Source organism: Mauremys reevesii, linkage group 3, assembly GCF_016161935.1.
Source record: "Mauremys reevesii isolate NIE-2019 linkage group 3, ASM1616193v1, whole genome shotgun sequence".
In the NCBI taxonomy this organism is placed as follows: Eukaryota; Metazoa; Chordata; order Testudines; family Geoemydidae; genus Mauremys; species Mauremys reevesii.
This window is the reverse complement of record NC_052625.1, coordinates 25,300,534-25,320,090: the sequence shown is the minus strand read 5'-3', so window position 1 is coordinate 25,320,090 and position 19,557 is coordinate 25,300,534. Positions and strand designations below refer to the sequence as shown.

General features: G+C 42.3%; 1 long non-coding RNA gene across 1 annotated transcript; it reads right to left on the bottom strand.

Moving 5' to 3' along the window:
• Nucleotides 1–334: 334 nt before the first annotated feature.
• LOC120400007 lies at nucleotides 335–3,265 on the bottom strand. Its single transcript, XR_005595460.1, has 3 exons — nucleotides 3,239–3,265; nucleotides 2,076–2,143; nucleotides 335–555 (listed from the first exon to the last, which is right to left on the bottom strand). It is a non-coding gene; the product is annotated as an uncharacterized LOC120400007 (long non-coding RNA).
• Between the last annotated feature and the right edge of the window lie 16,292 nt (nucleotides 3,266–19,557).

Below are 19,557 nucleotides of genomic sequence, written 5' to 3'. Positions count from 1 at the left end.
TCTGATAGGTTCTGGAGAAGTGCAAAGTATTATATTGTAATTCCTCAGGGTGCAGTTTCAGAGGTTGAAAACAGATCTAAGAAAAGACTTTTCTACTCCCACCATTTCCTAATATCTGCTGTTGTCTGTATACACCCATTGAATATAAAGCAGTCAATGTGGTAAGCCTATTCTTTTGTAAGAGACCATGCCTTTATCATCAGATGGTAGTTTATGCCTTGAGAAGACAAATAATAGCTACTTATTTGTTTTATGTTAGTAATGTTTTGTCATTCATCCTCACACACCTCCTTGGTTGTATATTACTATTTTCCTTTGATTAGTTTTCAAGTGTCACTGCAGATAGACAGTACTAATGCTTTGGCTCTCTCAATCTGAATTCTAAAAGAGAAACTATAATCCAAGATTTCTAAGCATTGTTTCCTTACATAGTAACCATATTATCAGGTGAAAATGTTATGACTTGCTTCCAGCTATGCACATAATTTTGAATTACTCTGTTGAAGCTGCCTCTTCTGAATCTTGTCTCATTTCTTCCTGCTCTATGTTTTCACTCTGAAATAATAAATATATGGAATAACTTTCAAAGCTGGATATTTAGTTTACTAATTCCCCCCTCACACACACACACACTCTTCGTTCCGCAGCTCATCACTTCATTATATTCACAAATATATTTCTTCCCAGTGGAATACAGATTGTATAAGACATAGGGTGTCATTTTATATTTGTAAAAGAATTGTACCTGAAATTCCAAATAGTGTAAATAGAAGGTATAAAATCCCATGCACTGAAATGTTGCTGTGGGCATGATTTTGATCCTACTTGCGTTGCTGTAATTCCATTAACTTTAGTGGAGTTAGTACAGTGGTGTGAAATAAGACTCTGCCTCTTTAGTCATCTTTCAGCACCTTCTTAATCCATTATGTGCCAATATAACAGAGAGGAGTGGTATGCTATTTTGTTTTGGTTTCTTAATATATACAGAATATCATATATAACTTTACCATAATACAATTATAATATAATGCAACATATGGTATATTTCAAATGTGTATTATTTTATGCTCCTGCTGTAGTATAATCCAGACTGTCAATGAATATCATTGAACTCATTTGTTAAGTCACAAAAAATACTAAATATTTTCCACCTTATTCTTGCTTACAGCATAATGGCGATAATTTAATCAATGTTTAGAACTTTGCTGGGCTTTTTCCCCCAAGGATCTCAAAGCACTTTGCATGTTAGCTGATTAAGTATCACAACAGCCTGGAAAGTTCTGAGGTAGGTGTGATACATTTTATCCCCATTGTATACCTGATAGTGGTGAATAGAGAGGTGAATTGCCAAGATCATGATAGCACTGCAGAAGTAATATTTGCAATCACTGAATTACAATAGCAGCACTCATCTGAGAAGCTGACAAAATGAGCTTGTTGGCATTTTAGAAGAATATTACTGTTGTACATTTCACAAATGTAATGGTTGTATTGGTGCAAGGCACAACAAAAAAGATCCAATATATAAGCTGGGTTTTACAATCATGCTTAGCACACACAAAAAAAAGCAAAAACAAACATCCCCCCCATATATATTTAGTTATGGGCATATCTCAAATCAGGTATATTGATAAAATAATATTGATGCTTAGCACTTATATAGGGCTAACCTGTGTTCCTCTACAGACCCTTACTAGGTGGTGAGGGCATAATGGCTGCCCTTCCTCACACTTTTCTCCCCAGTGCATCCTACATAAGGGGTGCCCCTACAGTCAATGGATTACAGGAAAATCAGTTGGGAATTGATGGTGGCATGGCTCAACTCCCCTATGCACTGGCCAGCAGAGTTGGCTGGCCAGGAACAGGAGAGCACAGTACGCATCTTAAAAGGATGTGGTAAATTACTTCTCTCCCAGTACAACTGGGCAACTGCACACTGCCTGTAATTCAAAGCTGTACCTATAAGGCACATTGTAGCTCATATTGATTTATTTATATTCTCTAAGTACTGTATAAACATGAGATAATCACTCCTCACAACAGCCCCTGAAAGGTAAATAAGAATAATTCCTTACAGATGGGGAACATGGAATACAGCAGGTGAAGTGTCTTGCTCAAGGCCACACAGTGTGCCATATCTGTTCTGTGGAGAAATAAAGGAACTTCACCTTGTGGCCAAAGTGCCAGTCAGCACTTTTCCATGAAAACCAGATATGATAAATTTAAAAATTAACAAACACGACATTAATAGGAAGACTACAAAAATTGGATTAGATGGTAAAGAAAATAACACACCATCATTTAAGTTTCAGCACCTTTGAAAATTAGGCCACTTATTTAGGTGCTTTATACTGTACATTTAGGGGTCTTATTTGAAGTGTTCATTGTAAGAATCTGTGTTCATTGTAACAGTTCTCAATAGTTTTCTTTAAGTTCCATACTTTGTTTTGTTCTTGTGGCTTTTTTATACACTTTATGGGGAGGTGTGGTGGAAATACTGTCAGTAGATCTGATGGGAAAAACATATTTTAAGAAGGGATGTTCAAAAGGTGAGGGTGGAGGGATAGCAGACTGGGTCAGGGAGGGAATCCAAGGCTGCATGGCATGGATGCGAGAGAGTTACAAGGACACAGAGGGAACTATGAACAAAGGCTGAATGCTCTTGTAGATTTGGTATGTGAAAGCCTGTGTGATGTGTTTTGTGTGGCCAGGAAAGATTTACAGTCGACATTTTAAATTTCCTTTTTTAGATAGTGATATCCAAGAATTCACAGATAGTATGATATAGAGGAGAGGCAACCGGGATGAACTAGAGCCGTTAGCAGTGGATGAGTCAAATGACTGTTGGACAGGCCCATCAATACCTCCTGTGTGACTGTCACTGGCTCTAAGATTAATGACTCTAGGATATGTCAGGTGTCTCATTAGAACACTTGTTCTCAGCTGGGGTTTCCTCCCTCCCAGCAGATTCCTTGTGGCCCGAGTGATGAGAGTTCAGCTCCATTCTGGGAGTGATTCCAAACACAGGAGGATCACATATGCTTCAGATAGGATTGAATCTTGGTAGAATGGCAGTCATAAGATAAGGAGAACTACACAGCTGTAGATTCTATAGGATCTAAATACATGACACAGACTTAAAGTCAAATACAGGATGCAACATAAAAATAAGAGAAGGAAGCTTAAAATGGCTGTGAATTATTTTAACGTCTATGCAATTTTCTGTAAACTTACTAACATTTCACTTTCTTTTCAGTGGTTCTGAGGCGCACAAAAGACTTCAGCAGGGCTACCCCTATTTACACCAGCTGAGGATCTGGCCTGGGATTCCTTCACTGAGGGTATGTCCACACTGAAGCTGGAGGTGCAATTTCCAGGTTAGGTGGATGTACACATGCTAGCTTTGATTGAGCTAGCACACTAAAAACAGCATTGTAGCCATGCCAGGATGGGCTAGTCTTCCAAATAAAATCCCATCTGTAACCCTAGGTATGTACTCAAGTGACTAGCCCATGCCACTGCCTATGCTGCTGTGGCTATACTGCTATTCTGATGTGCTATTTTGATCAAAGCTAGTACAGGTATGTCTGCATAAGCTCAGGTACCCTGAGTCACAAAGCAGGTACAGCACAGGCAATGTCAGAGCAAGCTTCCTCACACTGCCATGCCTGTCCACCTCATCCTCACCCTGCAGCAGTCATTTCTGGCGTACGAGAAGTCAGTCCTCATGCTCATTTGTAGGGTTGGTATCAGCACTCGTTACAATAAGCAGCTAGAGGCCTTAAGTGAGATCAGGATCACATAGTTATAGACAAGACAGATGAAGTGTGGGAGGGGAAACAGGCAGAGAATGATGAAATAACTTGCCCAAGGTCACCCAGTGGGTCACTGGCAGAGTCACCAATAAAACCCAGGTCTCCTGAGTCCCATTCTAGTGTCCAGCTGTCCAAGCTCTCTGTTACATCCCACCTTTCATGCAGCCCAGCACTCACGTCTCTGGAAACAGCCTGGCAGTACTGCAGAAAGATGTTCTTTACAAGCCTTTGGGGTTTTTTCTTCCACACGCTTGCTGCCTGCCTGCTCCCTAGCAGAAGCAGGTATGATTTTCACTCCTGTGCTGATACCAGTGGGAACTTTAGGATGGGATTTTCATCATAACTTTATATTTTTTCATACAAAAAGAATACACAGATACTTCAATTTGCAAGACCTCTATTTTCTATTAAGGGACCAATCAAACAAGAATGGACATGAGAGAGCATGGAATATGTGTGTCCTTTGATAGTTTTATTTGAACTCTGCTCTGAAATGGCTGCAGATATAGAATGCTTAGAGAGTTGAAATTGCAGTACATAGGTGGGGTGTGTGTGTGGGGGTGAAGCATCAGAATTACAAAGCTAAATGCAACACAGTGCGACTGGTTTTGCCATGCAACTCTCCTTATGGGAGTTGGCCTTGCCAAGAAAATGTACCCTATGGCAGTGCTCTTTTTAAATCACAAGGAAAGATCCATGTATAAATGTTTGCAAGATCAGGGCATAACAATGTGAGCACAGGGGGAGGGCCAGGAACTTCAACTCTGATTCTTCCTGTGACCATGTGTTGCTCACTTGACCTTTCTCAGTCTCCTCATAGGATATCAAGATTGGAAGGGACCTCAGAAGGTCATTTAGTCTAACCCTCTGCTCAAAGCAGGACCAATCCCCAGACAGATTCTTACCCCAATTAGCCCCCTCAAGGATTGAGTTTATAACCCTGGGTTTAGCAGGTCAATGCTCAAACCACTCAGCTATCCCTCCCCCACAGCTATAAACATGGTTATTCTTACTATAAAGCAGACTGTCAGAGAGTGTTATGAAGCTTAATAATTAGGCAATGTTTGTCCAATGCTTTTAAGATGAAGAGACCTAAGTACTGTATTCAAGATGGCAACAAAACAAAACAAAATATGTTCTGTGCACCTGCTAGAGCCAAATCTATTTTCAACTGTCTGTGGCGCAATCCAAATCAAAACAAAAAGCCCTGCTAACTGGAGTCACTTGATGTGAAACTTAAAACTCACTTAATTTTCTTTCTAAATAGTTGTAACCAATTGTGTGGCAGCAGCAAATGGCATTCTGGGCCATGTGCTCTCCCGCACCAGCTAGAAGCTATTAACTAGGGCTTGCTTAGAGAAACTTGTTGCAGAAAATAAAACTAATTATGCCAACTGCATGACAAATTACAGACCTTAGGAAACTCCCTGTGTGTCCTTTGAAAATGTGTGCACTTCCCATATCATGTTACCTTTCTTTTTAATAATCCAGAATATTAAAAGGTAGGGAAAATTATTTGACAGTTAGTAAAACTTGCCAGCAATTGCTACAAGAGCACTACAGTGCAGAATTGCCTTCTCTCTCCAAACAGTACAGGCCCTTATCTACCTTTCCTTTCTTCCCCAAAAGTACTGTAAGCCATGCTCATACTGGTACTAAAACAAGTGCTGATTTCCTGTACCTTTTGACTTGCCTGACAGCTTCTGATCCATGTTCCACTACTTAGTGCAAGCACTAATATCCTTTGGTGATGTACATTCTTATTTATTTGCATGCATTGCAGTTTGCATTGGCCCAAACAAACAGATTTTTATGCTTGGTTCAGACTTCATTGTGGAGAGGCAAGGCCATGATTAGTTAATGAAAGACTCCAGAATTCTGTTCCTAGTGTTGCCATTGGCTGTGCAATTTTAGCCATATCCCTTAACCTTTCTGTGCCTCAGCTTAGGGAACGTAGGAATTGCTGTACAGGATCAAACCAATAGTCCATCTAGTTCAGCATCTAGTCATCACAAAGGGATGTGTGAAGTCTAGCTAACTAGAGCACTTTTAGGTACATGGCAGTAGTTCCTCAGCTGGTGTGAATTGTCACAGCTTCATTTACTTTAATGGGGTTGTGCCAGTTCACCCAAGCTAAGGATCTGGCCCATGGATGAAAGATTCTATATACATACAAACTATTATTATTTTTTACCTGATTTTCCCAATGTGCTGAGCACTTCTCACTCTCATTGACTTCAGTGGGATTTGTCAGTACTACGCACCTCAGAAAATGAGGCCATTTATTATTTATTCATTTTGACCAAACACACTATTATACGTTTAGCTGAGCCACCCAATACTAGTGAGGTTTGCTTATCCCTGCAAGAGCTGTGCCTTCAAATTCCGTTTCTTTCTTAAATAGGGAGGGATGGCTCAGTGGTTTGAGCAGTGGCCTGCTAAACCCTGAGTTGTGAGTTTAATACTTGAGGGGGCCACCCAGAAATCTGGGGCAAAATCAGTACTTGGTCCTGCTAGTAAAGGCAGGGGGTTGGATGACCTTCTGGTTCTATGAGATAGGTATATCTCCATATGGTTGTTAACAAAATAGGAATCTCAGATTTTAGTTGGTCTTAAATTTACATTTGACTATTAAAATAAAATCATGGAATATTTTCCTGAGGAAAATCCAATGTTATAACTATGGAAGCATTTCTTAAGGTTACCCAAAGTTATTCCTACCAGTAACTTCTTTATAAACAACACTATATTGTACTGTATTATATGGATTGCAAATGGGATGATATAGCTGTTACACTGTCTGGAATGGTTCACAACTGGGAGTGTCAGCCTCAAGGCAGACCATAAAAAAGCAGGGCAGACACCCCCTGGCTGAATGTTCTATAATTGCATTTCACCAACCCAGTCACAAATGCGAACTCTGGAAACACTGTGACACTTACCCTGGAGACACAGATAGTCCCCTTGGGCATTCTAGTCTGTTTTGCCACTCAGGGAAGCTGGACTTAGTGATAGCTGGTTGCCATACACTAAAGATCACAAAAGATTCAGGTTTCAGAGTAGCAGCTGTGTTAGTCTGTATCTGCAAAAAGAACAGGAGTACTTGTGGCACCTTAGAGACTAACAAATTTATTTGAGCATAAGCTTTTGTGGGCTACAGCTCACTTCTTCGGATGCATGGAATGGAACATATATTGAGGAGATATATATACACATACAAAGAGATTCAGGTTACTTGCAGTCCCAAGAGACCAGTCACTTACCCCAGCTCAATTTGTACCTCAGATCTCAGACCAAAGAGAACACTTGTAGCCAATCCTATAGCAAACTAATTAAGGATTAACTAGGGAAAAGAAATGAAAGAGTTATTTGCAGGTTAAAGCAGGCACATATATATATACACAAATAAGTTAGTCTGTGGTTCCAAAAGGTAACATTAGCACTGAATATCTTTTAGGGCTAACCCAGGTTGACCCTGGGGATCTCTGCTTCTTTTCATAGCTCTCCAGCCTTGTCAGAATCCAAACAGCAAAGGGGAGGGAGAAAATTGTCTTGTGTCCTTGTTTTATCCCCTCCTTTCAGCACTTAAGCTGATGGGATGGGCTTTCTTGCATATTGCACCTTCCTGGGTGTGAGAGGGCCATTAACCAAGTCTTTGTATCATGATGCTTCCGTATGGCCCATTTAGTTTTGACAGTCCTTCTTGATGGGTGGTGTACCATTCACAGCAGGAATTTTTACAGTTATAAAACAAAACTTATATATCACCTGATAGCGTGGGACATTACAAGTGAAATTAGTGCATGCAGCAATTTATAAGCATTTTGCAGAGTCTAAACACTACACACATTCATAGAATCATAGAATCTCAGGGTTGGAAGGGACCTCAGGAGGTCATCTAGTCCAACCCCCTGCTCAAAGCAGGACCAAACCCAACTAAATCTTACAAGTCTCACAGCTATCTTGAACAATACTAACATATAGGTAAGCTGGTCAGTTTTCCAGCTATGAATTTGTCAGTGCTCAGCTTGACGAGCTGGCAACTGGTCTACCAACCTCATATTAGCCACAGCTACATATTAGTGCCACAACTTCTGCAGGCAGATTTAATAAGCTAATAGAAAAGGATGTCTCATTGATAAATGTAGGCACAGATTTAGTAAGTGCAAATGTAATTTTTCTCCATCACAAGCAATAGAACAAGAAAGAAAAATATGACTATTTCACTCATTAAAATCAAACGGAGCTAAGATAATTCTGCTTGTGATAATACTTTATTCTAACAGAATCCAAGTCATGTTTTTATTTAATTTAAAACAATGTTGTTATGGGGAAAAAAAGATGCTTCTCTGCATAAATCATGCCTTACCGAGCTTTTGAAAGCTGCTTTTGGGGGCTTAATTAGTCAACTGGCACAAGGAAAACGCAAATCACAAGAGCTTAATGAGAGAGTGAGGGTGTGGAATGATTTCTTTTAGTTAAATGCCGTTGTTAAATGTGCATTAGCTGGGGCCTAGTGTTATTAAATTAAAGAGTGCAACATAGTTTATTTCACTGAGTATCAACTACATCACAATTTAAAAAATGTACATGGATTTTTAGAAAGTATTTTGTATCAGGCTAAAAATACAGTGGCAAACAGCAAATGCTGGAACCATCATCTAAGTTATTAATAGTTACAATAATTTATTATTTTACAATTGTATATTATGCCCTAAGTGTGTATGACACTTTGCATAGAGAATAAAGACACAACTACAGCCTCAAATAAACATAGGATCTAAGGGTGTGATCCTGCAAATAGTTCCTAGCCTAAATATGCATAGTCCTCCACAGAGTCCCACAGGAGGAAGTCTTTGCAGGCTAGGATCCTAAACTGAGTATAACAAGGAAGGATGCTGGGGACAGTTAAGTGGCTGGGGGAAGGTGGAAGGGAGAGGGTTGTGGAATTGCTTGGTTGAACCACCAAGATCTCCCATTGTTCCTTTCTTTTGATTACCTTTGTACTTCTTTCTTTTCTCAGTGAGGAATTTACTGAGACAGTTCAGGGAGGAGTGCTTGGCATGCATCGTGTCTGGCCTTGCACTATGCAAGGGTGGGAAAGCAAAATTAATATTTTCTTCCCTGCCCTGGGATTCCCATGCAAAGTCTGGCCATAGTCATAGTCGAAGGCAGCACGCAAGCTCATTTTCAGTGGCACTCACACTGCCCGGGTCCTGGCCACCAATCTGGGGGGATCCGCATTTCAATTTAATTTTAAATGAAGCTTCTTAAACATTTAAAAAACCTCATTTACTTTACATACAACAATAGCTTAGTTATATATTATAGTTTTATAGAAAGAGACCTTCTAAAAACATTGAAATGTATGACCGGCATGCGAAACCTTAAATTAGAGTGAATAAATGAAGACTTGGCATACTACTTCTGAAAGGTTGCCGACCCCTGCCATAGTTACTCTTATCGCTTGCAAGAAGACAGTGACCCCAAAGAGAGTGGGGAGAAAGTTGGGCCACCCTCACTGGACACAGAAGTGGCTGGTTACAATGAAGGTAGTACACTATGATGTCTGAGCGCCAGTCACAATGCTTCAGCCCTGCCATGATGGGATGGGGATAAGAATTTGAGTAGAACAGAAATTGGCAGCTCCTCCCCGGGCCAGGTGGCTCAACAGTAGCACTAATTCAGGGCTGTGGCTTACTGCAGGCCTGCACAACTCGTAAAGCGGCGAGGGCCACATTCCTCCAAAGAAAACAGCTGAGGGCCGAAACCTCCCAGCCCGAGGAAACACCCCGCCCCAGGGCCGCCCAGCCCTGTGGAAACAAACCCTCCTTCCCCAGCGCCGCCCCACCAAAACAGCTGTGGGCCAAAAAGGAAGGTTGGGGGTGGGGAGGTGATACTTTATTTTAAATCAACCAGGGGCTCCCAGCTAAAGAGGTGGCTGGGAGCCCTCAGGGTCCAATTAAAGGGCCCGGGGCTCCGGCGGCTGGGGGAACCCGGCAGGGTCGGCTCTAGGTTTTTTGCTGCCCCAAGCAAAAAAAAATTTGGCTGTCCCCCTTCCCAGCCCTGGGCTCCCCCCTGTACCCCCCTGCTGCCCCAGTCCTGGGCTCTCCCCCCACCCCCACACACCCCCTGCCACCCCAGCGCTGGGCTTCCCCCTTTCCTCCCCACCAGTGCCCTCCCTCCACCCTGCTGCTGCCCCAGCCCTGGCTTCCCCCCACCAGTGCCCCCCCCCCACCTCCTGCCGCCCCAGCCCTGGGTCACTGGTAACTCGCTCCCAGGGTGGGTCATTCAGCCGGAATTTTGGATGTGCACAAAACACAGACAGGATTGGTTCCCATATGGTTACAGAGCTGCAGTAAAGTGGAACAATTTTCAGCTTGTGTGATTGGAGGATATCTGGATGCATACTATAAGACTGTCCTCCATAAATGAGGAAAAGTTGAGGTGCCTTTATTATTCTTTTGTTCCACTCTTTCTTTCTATGGGGAATTTGCCAATGCAATATCAGTCTTCCTTTTAAACAAACAAAAAGGCAATGGCTGTTGAAAATAGCAATTCCAGTCCTAATAAGCATTTCTTGCTCAATTTTATCCTACTTTTTCTACAGCAAGTTACAGTGGATCAGTATATTTGATTTGGGAGAAATGAAGTAACAGCTGCCCAAACCGAGCTTGAGGGTCTCAGGAGGGGGTAATCGGGGGACAAGGACCAGTGGTGCTTAGACAGGGGGTGGGGGTCCTGGGGGGCAGTTGGGGCAGGGGTCTGGGGAGGGGGCAATCAGCGGCCAGGAGCTGGGATTCAAAGGGCTCTGGGCTCCCTGCCCCTGCGGGCAGCGCAGAGCCCTCTGATTCCCGGCCGCAGCTCAGATTTAAAGGGCTCTTTAAATCCCCGCCGCATCGGGCAGCCCAGAGCCCTCTGATTCCTGGCCGCGGCTGGGATTTAAAGAGCTCTGGGCTCCCCGCCGCAGTGGGCAGCCCAGAGCGCTTTGAATCCCGGCCCTGGCTGAGATTTAAAGGGCTCTGGGCTCCCTGCTCCTTCAGGCTGCCCAGACCCCTTTGATTCCCTGCTGCGGCTGGGATTCAAAGGACTCTGGGCTGCCCGCAGAGCGCCGTGTGGGGGGGATTTAGAATCCCCCGGCGGGCCGCACAGTGAGGCTCCGTGGGCCGCATGCAGCCCGCGGGCCGTATGTTGTGCAGGCCTGGCTTACTGACACAGATGAGCCAAAATCACTGGTGTTTATGGGAATGGGTGCTCTATAATACTTCAGATAGTTTGCATAAATAGAAAGGTTGTGGGAAGTCATCCCCTTTCACATCAAGTATGCAGAAGGGAAAATCTAAGTAGGAAACCCAAGGGCAATCATCGAGGATCTGTACCAATCAGGTGGCCCTGCAGAATCCTATATTCATGTCCATGAGGCCATAACCCTTGTACAGCAATGGTTCTGTATATATGGTGAAAACATACATAATCCCTAAATCTTTTAATTTGCAGTAATAATATTTGTCTACATTTCTAGGCCAGATTCTCCAGTGGCTTGTACCTCATGTAAAACACTCCCAAATCACATCAGGCATCTTGTAGGATCAGGCCCTAGTATTTTTAATGGCCCAATCCTATTGTCAGTGAACTCAATGGCAAAGCTCCCATTGACTACAGTGAAAGCAGGACCTGGCCCCAGATGGTGTCAAGCTTTCCACACTCTGAATGGAGGCCCCTCCCACACAACTGCCTGAAGTTTTGACACAAAATTAACTGAAGGTCACATGTGGTTCCTTTGTTTCACCAGCCTCATAAGTATCAGCTGTATGCAATTGTACATTTTAATTAAGGCATGGAGTGTTAATGTGTGCAGTTTTAGTTAGGCTTGTTCCTCACTGTAAGCCTAATAGACTTATTCAGCCTCACACGCATGAATGAGCCCGATGGGTACCTTTGCCAGCTGTCTTTGGCAGATATCCCTACATAGATACAATGTGGTAGGAGTCTTATTTATAGAATGAAATTTCCAATTTTATAGAAGTCATTCTCCTCAGACAAAGAGCTAGTGTTATTCTTAGCTACTGTACTTAATAAAATATGATGTGTTCATCAGTACATGTTCTCTTTATTGAGGGCCATAGGTTAGGAGGCTGGACATTTCCATATTTCTATGCACTCATACACTCCAGGGTCTTTCTCTCAAGATCAGAATATTAGAGGGAGCAGTGACTTTAGCACACAGAAGTAATAGCTTTCATGGTATTTTTTGTATCAAACACTTTCAGGATTAAGAACTTTAACCCAATGGGTCAGTGATTTTTCAGGAAACAGACACAAGTTTTCTTTGTACATCTGATGCATATTGTCAGAAATAACCATGAGGTCTAGTGTAAATTATGAATGTGTATTTCCATTTGATTGTGTGTGGGGGGGGGGAGGGGCTAGAAGTAACTTTTAGTAGGAAGAGAGTACCTTGTGGTTAAAACAGTGCACTGGGAATCAGAACTTCTGTTTTATTCCTGACTCAGCTCTGATTTGCTGGGTAATCTAAGTAAATCCCTTACCCCTTCAGTGTCCAGTTTACCTGTCTGTGAACATACAATAACATTACCTACCTCTCAGGAGTGTTGGGAGGGAGCATTATCTAGTGGTTAAAGCCTGGAGTCAAGCTATTTCAGCTCTCCCACTAGCGTGAACTTTGTAACTATGGCCATGGCTACACTTGCAGATGTGCAGCGCTGGGAGTTACAGCTGTGTTTGTACAGCTGTGTAGGGAAAGCGCTGGTGTGTGGCCACACTGACAGCTATCAGCGCTGCAGTGTGGCCACATTTGCAGCATTTGCAGCGGTGTTGGGAGTGGTGCATTATGGGCAGCTATCCCAGCGTTCAAGTGGCTGCAACGTGCTTTTCAAAAGAGGGGGGTGGGGTGGAGTGTGACAGGGAGCGGGGGAGAGAGAGAGAGTGCATTTTTGGAGCCGACACTGTGTGTCAGCTCCCTGCCTTGCAAAGCCTGCCTTGCAAATTCTGTCAGCTCCCTGCCTTGCAAAATTTGACCATTTCCTCGACCCCTCATTCACTCTTAACTGCAAATAGCCTGCAGACCAGATAAGCAGCTGCTCCGATGGACTCCCTTTCTCCCCTTCCCCTCCCCCCCCCGCCATGCTGTTTCTCTCCTCAAGCAAACAGTAGCTGTAGACATTCATCCCCCTGCCTGCCTCATTCACAGCAAACAAGAGCTGTGTTTGTTTTTTAGATAAGCAGCTCCCGGAGCCCCGAGTTCACAACAAAACAAAGAGAGGCATCATAACAAAACAAAGAGAGTAATTTAGTTAAAAGCATTATAGGAAAATTCTGGAGGTCAGTTACAGCATAGTAAGATTAATCACTGTTTACACTTGCACTCCAGCGCTGCATCACCAGTGCTGCAATAGTTATACCCGAGGCAGAGCAGGAGTACAGCCAGCGCTGCAGCCAGGGAGATGCAGCGCTGTATGTGCCTTGCAAGTGTGGACAGTGACTAAGTTGCAGCGCTGTAAAGCCTCCACCAGCGCTGCAAATCTCCAGTGTAGCCAAGCCCTATGTAACTTTTTTAACAAGTCTTGTTTATGTGTGGCTCAGTTCTTCACTTGTAAACTGGGGAATTCTGTGGAATGTTGAAGAGGAATTTTGTGATTCTTAATTTATACTTTTAAAAATCATGTAGAGACTCTCAGATTGCAGGCAATTTATAACTATAAAATGTGTGAAATAATAATAAATGCATGCATAATCAGTTATATAAGGCATACAGAGAAGAAACTCTTCAATGGCAGCTCATTCTAGTGCAATGCCTAGTATCTGTGGCAGCATGTTTTCTATGTCATAATGGCTGAACACACATAAAGTATGCAAATCTTTGTACTGAATAGTATGTGAACCTTTAACACAGTCCAATATCTATGGGCTGGATTGTCCTCTGAAGCAGAGCTCCCTATGAACTTGGATCTGGAGAGGAAAAAAGTAGGCAGGGGATGTTGATGTGCTAAGTGCATCATCCTTTCCCCTATTTGCCCTGTGGAGAATCCACCTCAAAGTTAACACAGTCTTGGGGGGAGCTCTTCTGTACTGTGGAGATCAAATGGAAGTGGTGGGTGAGGATTGAGCCACGTAGCCAGGGGGCCTTGGAACTGGTGTGGAGGCAGAGACGCTCTGTGAAGATGCTCTGGCATGCAGTGGATTGCTTGAGATTTGTGAATTGTGGTCACAGAACTTGCTCACTTGCAGACTCCGTTATGGAATTCCTCATGGAGTTTTGCTTCACCTTGGTCTCTTCTCAAGTATTTTTATGTGAGGCTCTGTGTTCAGAGTGGATCGCTGAAAGATCAGAATTAGGCCATTAAAGTGAAGAGATACTTTAGTTTTGCAGTACAACAGTGCTCCTATTGTAAAATTGTAACAGGGAGCCATCTACTGGTGAACCAGACATTGACACATAGGCTGTTTTTGTAATGTTCTGGCTTCAGTGATGCTTAGATACTCTTGGAGCAGTTGATAAAGTATGTGTGGGAAACAGGTGGATTACTTAGAAGAACAAGAAAAATGTACAGTCATCACAATAGTGTATGCAGTAACACTACCACTTTTTAAAAAAATCTACAGGGAGTTACAAATTGAGGAATTACCTTAATTCTGAAACTTGATTTCACTGTAAATTTGGAAATGAAATATTTGTGTCACAGATTTCAATTTGATCAGAGTGTGTGGACACCACTCAGTGCAGTGGAAAAGACTGACTGTATTCATCAAACTAATTGCATGTCTCCAACTTGGCTTCTCTGAAAACAATGACTTGGTTTGACAATAGGCCATCATTTTGTTATGATCATATGCCATATCACACAGACCAAGACAGTAACTGCTGTAATCCATTTTACAGCTTGTGAATGAGTCTTAGCCCTGTGGAGATAAGGATTAAAGAAGGATTTTATGGTAACAAGCAGTGAGAAAGTTTATCATGTGATCATGGGCTCTCTTCTCATACCATACACATGACTGGTCATGACTGGCTCATGGTGTTTGATATTTGACTCTTGATTTGACTGACCCCTGATCTTATTGTGATGGACACATAGGCAAAAATGTTCACACTTATTTATAGTAGACTTCAAAATAGGGATTTAGGAGCCTAATGTTAAGGGTTAAGACTCATTCACAAGCTGTAAAATGATTACAGCAGTTATTGGCTTGGTCTGTGTGATATGGCACATGATCATAACAAAATGATGGCCTATTGTCAAACCTAAGTTTGAAAATTTTGCATTTACGAGGTTAGTATTATTCTGTCTCCAATGGAGCTAATCTCTGTGAAACTCAGGCATGGTGAACAGACCTCTTACACTGTTTCCAGTGCTTAGAATGGAATGAGTTTAATAAAGAGATTATTTATTCTTGAGAGAAACTGCTTTTCAGTGATCACGACTGGCAATAAATAAATTCTTACCCCACAATATTCAACGCAGTGATCGCAGCAGTTAGTTACTTGACTCCTAGTCAAGTTAATAGATGCCATGTGACTTAAACTTTGTCCAGTAGGTAACATACATTTCCTAACCTGGAAAGAAAGTATTTAATCAAGACAGCACATAGAGAGCTTCCCTATGAGGTGCCTAATTAGTTAAAGAAATGCTGGGGAAGGAGAAAGCTGTGCTGGTTTTGTCCACCATTAAATAATGGGATTTTTTTCATAAATCACTGTTCATCAACTCTAATCTGAGACATTTCTGAAACCTGCAAGGCATGAGAAAGTTTCATAGATGTAAGCAGGGTCTGAATGAACTCTCCCTGACAGCTAGTTGGGGAGGGGGAGAGACTTCAGGAGCAAACTGTATTTACATGAACACACCTACTCTGCATAGGTATCCAGCAGACAGGAATTGTGTAGCTCCAAGTGATCAGCTTTGGCTGGTGTTGCACCCCTCTCCCACTCCTCTTGTAGTTGACTGAAATTGGGGCAGGTCAACTTGCTGTGCAATGGACTGCACATATGATGACTAGTTACAGCAGACAACAATGGGTTTCTCACAGTAAGCATATTGAATACACTGTTTTTTCCTCCAGTACAGTGAACCGAAACAGTCTTTATTATGAAAACTTTATGTGCTTTCATGAGCATTAATGTTCCTAAGGATGTGTGGGTGGAAGACCAGGTGGGCAGAACTGATACATGTAGAAATGAAATTGAAGATCTACAGAACTGTAATTTCTTATGAAATATTTCTCCACCTGGTATCTCTTTTCTTTAGTTAATTTCTATAAAAGAGAACATTTTTCATTTCCTGCTTTCTTCAAGTTTTTTTCCCTTTTTATTTTTATAAGTAAATGTAGCTCTTATGAAAGATGTTGGGAGAGAAGACACATTAGGAAAATCTTCTGTTTATCCACGGAAAAGGTACAATACAGCCGGCAGCAGTGCAATCTTGTTCACGCTGCCATATGAGTGCCTGAATCCTAACTAGGAGCTCATACCACAGCCATGCTCATTCATTCCCTGGGCTCTCAGATGAGCCTACTAATAAAGGTGTCAAATCTAGAAGTTTTCTAATATGATTGTGTCCTTCAGAAAATTGACTGTTTTCCATTAGTGTAGTCTACATGGATCACTGAACAACCACCAGATGCTGATGCCACTAGTCACTACACACATATGGGGTTCAAACTGATTATCTCATGTAAGGCTGTGTATCCCAATACCAGGACCTGAACCATCCAGGTCCACATTGTCAATTAAACACTCAGTAATACCTATGTTCTTATTGTCAAGTGCCTCAACTTTTAGAGTTTTTAATTAAAGAAAAAGAAAAAAAGTAAAATTTATCTCTGTAAAATCAGGATGGAAAAATGTTTACAGGGTATTCAGTTCATATAACCTAGAGGGACTCCCTCCCCACTTCTAAGTTTCAAAGTTACAGCAAACAGAGGTAAAAATCCTTCCAGCAAAAGAAACATTTACAGGTTGAGAAAAACAAACATAAGACTACACGTTTTCCTGGCTGGGTACTTACAAAATTAAAACATGAGACTGATTCAGAAAGATTTGGAGAGCCTGGATGGTCATCTGGTCCCTCCAATGTCCCGAGAGCGAACAACCCCCAAACAAAGAACGCAAACAAAGACTTCCCTCCAACAAGATTTGAAAGTATCTTGTCCCTTCATTGGTCCTCTGGTCAGGTGTCAGCCAGGTTTACTGAGCTTCTTAACCCTTTACAGGTAAAAGAGACATTAACCCTTAACTATCTGTTTATGACAACTTCCATGGCTGAATTTGAAGTAATTGCAGTGGATTCCCTTTCGCTCCAAACTCCATGTTTCACTAACTTTTGTTGGAGAGTTTTCTTCCCAGCGGGTAAGAAGGCATGAAAGAGATGATTCCAAGTGTGACCGTAACCTAAAGCGAACTGTACCCCTAATGAGAAGCTACACATTCCATGTCAAGAAACTGATAATCCAGAAGGCTATGTGAACTATGAATTATGCCTGGTCTACAATAGACAATTCCATCTGGTTTACTACATTGGTCAGAGGTGTGAAAAATCCCCACCCCCATCAGTGGCAGCATTAAACCAACCTAAGTCCTCGTGTAGACAGTGCTAGGTCAACAGGAGAATTCTTCTTGCGGGGAGGTGGATTACCTATGACAATGGCAGAATCCCTCCTCTTGGTATAGGTAGTGTCTACACTGAAGTGCTACAGTGGTGCAGCTGTGCTGCTGTAGCATTTCAAGTATAGACATGCCCTAAGCTGTACATCATTAGGCCTAATTTCTACCCTGTATTAAATGAGTAAAGTAATCTTACTGAAGTGATCAAGTTCATGCAAATCAAGACATTCCTTTGTGTTGCTGGAGATATTGAAAACTAGCAAGTTAAAAATCTGCAGTGTAATGGAATGTGAAGCTGTATTATATTGTTCAGCCACTGGGTGGTGATGTATATAAAATACTTTATTTAAGATAACAGCCATGCCTGGCAGAGCATTAAAGGATCTTATGTTGAACACATCTTGTGTGTATAAGCAGGCTTTATGGCAAGTCCATGTCTGGTACAGAAGTACATGACAGGCAACTAACCACAGATGGCTGTTAGGAGTTAGTGGGCATCTCACTAACTTGATGGGAATTTCTCTCTGATGATTAAATTATTAGTAAGAGCTTTATTCAACAGAACCTGAGTAATTTATGTTGCTTTTGATTAGGGAAATCCCTTTTATCACCTAAACATATATACTGGAGGCATTAGATCTATATTTATTTATGTAATGTGGAAAACATGATAAGCGTGCTATTGATTTTATTGATTGGAAACATGTAAAATGCACAAAAAAGCCAATTTAGAATGGAGAAGATCAACTGCACATAGGTTTCTACAGCTAGACAAATAGCAAAGATACAGGAAGAAAAACTATGTAAATACTGTGGCTAAACCAAGCCAGAGAAACTTTCTCTTCTTTAGCATTTATAAGTCCAAATCTACTGCTCAAAAATCATAGAATCATAGAAGATTAAGGTGCGAACAGACCTCAAGAGGTCATCTAGTCCAACCCCCTGCTCAAAGCAGGACCAACACCAACTAAATCATCCCAGCCAGGGCTTTCTCGAGCTGGGCCTTAAAAACCTCTATGGATGGAGATTCCACCACCTCCCTAGGTAACCCATTCCAGTGCTTCACCACCCTCCTAGTGAAATAGTGTTTCCTAATATCCAACCTAGACCTCCCGCACTGCAACTTGAGACCATTGCTCCTTGTTGTGTCATCGGCCACCACTGAGAACAGCCAAGCTCCATCCTCTTTGGAACCCCTCTTCAGGTAGTTGAAGGCTGCTATCAAATCCCCCCTCATCCTTCTCTTCTGCAGACTAAACAAGCCCAGTTCCCTCAGCCTCGCCTCGAAAATCATGTGCCCCAGTCCCCTGATCATTTTTGTTGCCGTCTGCTGGACTCTCTCCAGTTTGTTCACATCCTTTCTGTAATGGGGGGCCCAAAACTGGACACAATACTCCAGCTGTGGCCTCACCAGTGCCAAATAGAAGGGAATAAACACTTCCCTCGATCTGCTGGCAACACTCCTACTAATGCAGCCCAATATGCCATTAGCCCTTTTGGCAACAAGGGCACACTGCTGACTCATATCCAGCTTCTCATCCACTGTAATCCCCAGATCCTTTTCTGTAAAACTGCTGCTTAGCCAGTCTGTAGCCAACTAGACATTGAGCTGTTGATCACTACCCATTCAGCCCGATAATCTGGCCAGCTTTCTATCCACCCTGTAGTCCATTCATCCAATCCATACTTTTTTAACTTGCTGGCAAGAATACTGTGGGAGACTGTATCAAAACCTTTGCTAACTTCAAGCTATATCACATCCACTGCTTTCCCCATATCCACAGAGCCAATTATCTCATCATAGAAGGCATGACTTGCCCTTGGTGAATCCATGGTGACTGTTCCTGATCACTTTCCTCTCCTCCTGGTTTTCTTGAGGATCTGCTCTATGATTTTTCCAGGGACTGAGGTGAGGCTGACCAGTCTGTAGTTCCCCAGGTTCTCCTTCTTCCCTTTTTTAAAGATGGGCACTATATTTGCCTTTTTCCAATCATCCGGGACCTCCCTCGATCATCACAAGTTTTCAAAGATAATGGCCAATAGTTCTGCAATCACATCAGCCAATTCTCTCAGCACCCTTGGATGCATTAGATCTGGACCCATGGACTTGGGCATGTCCAA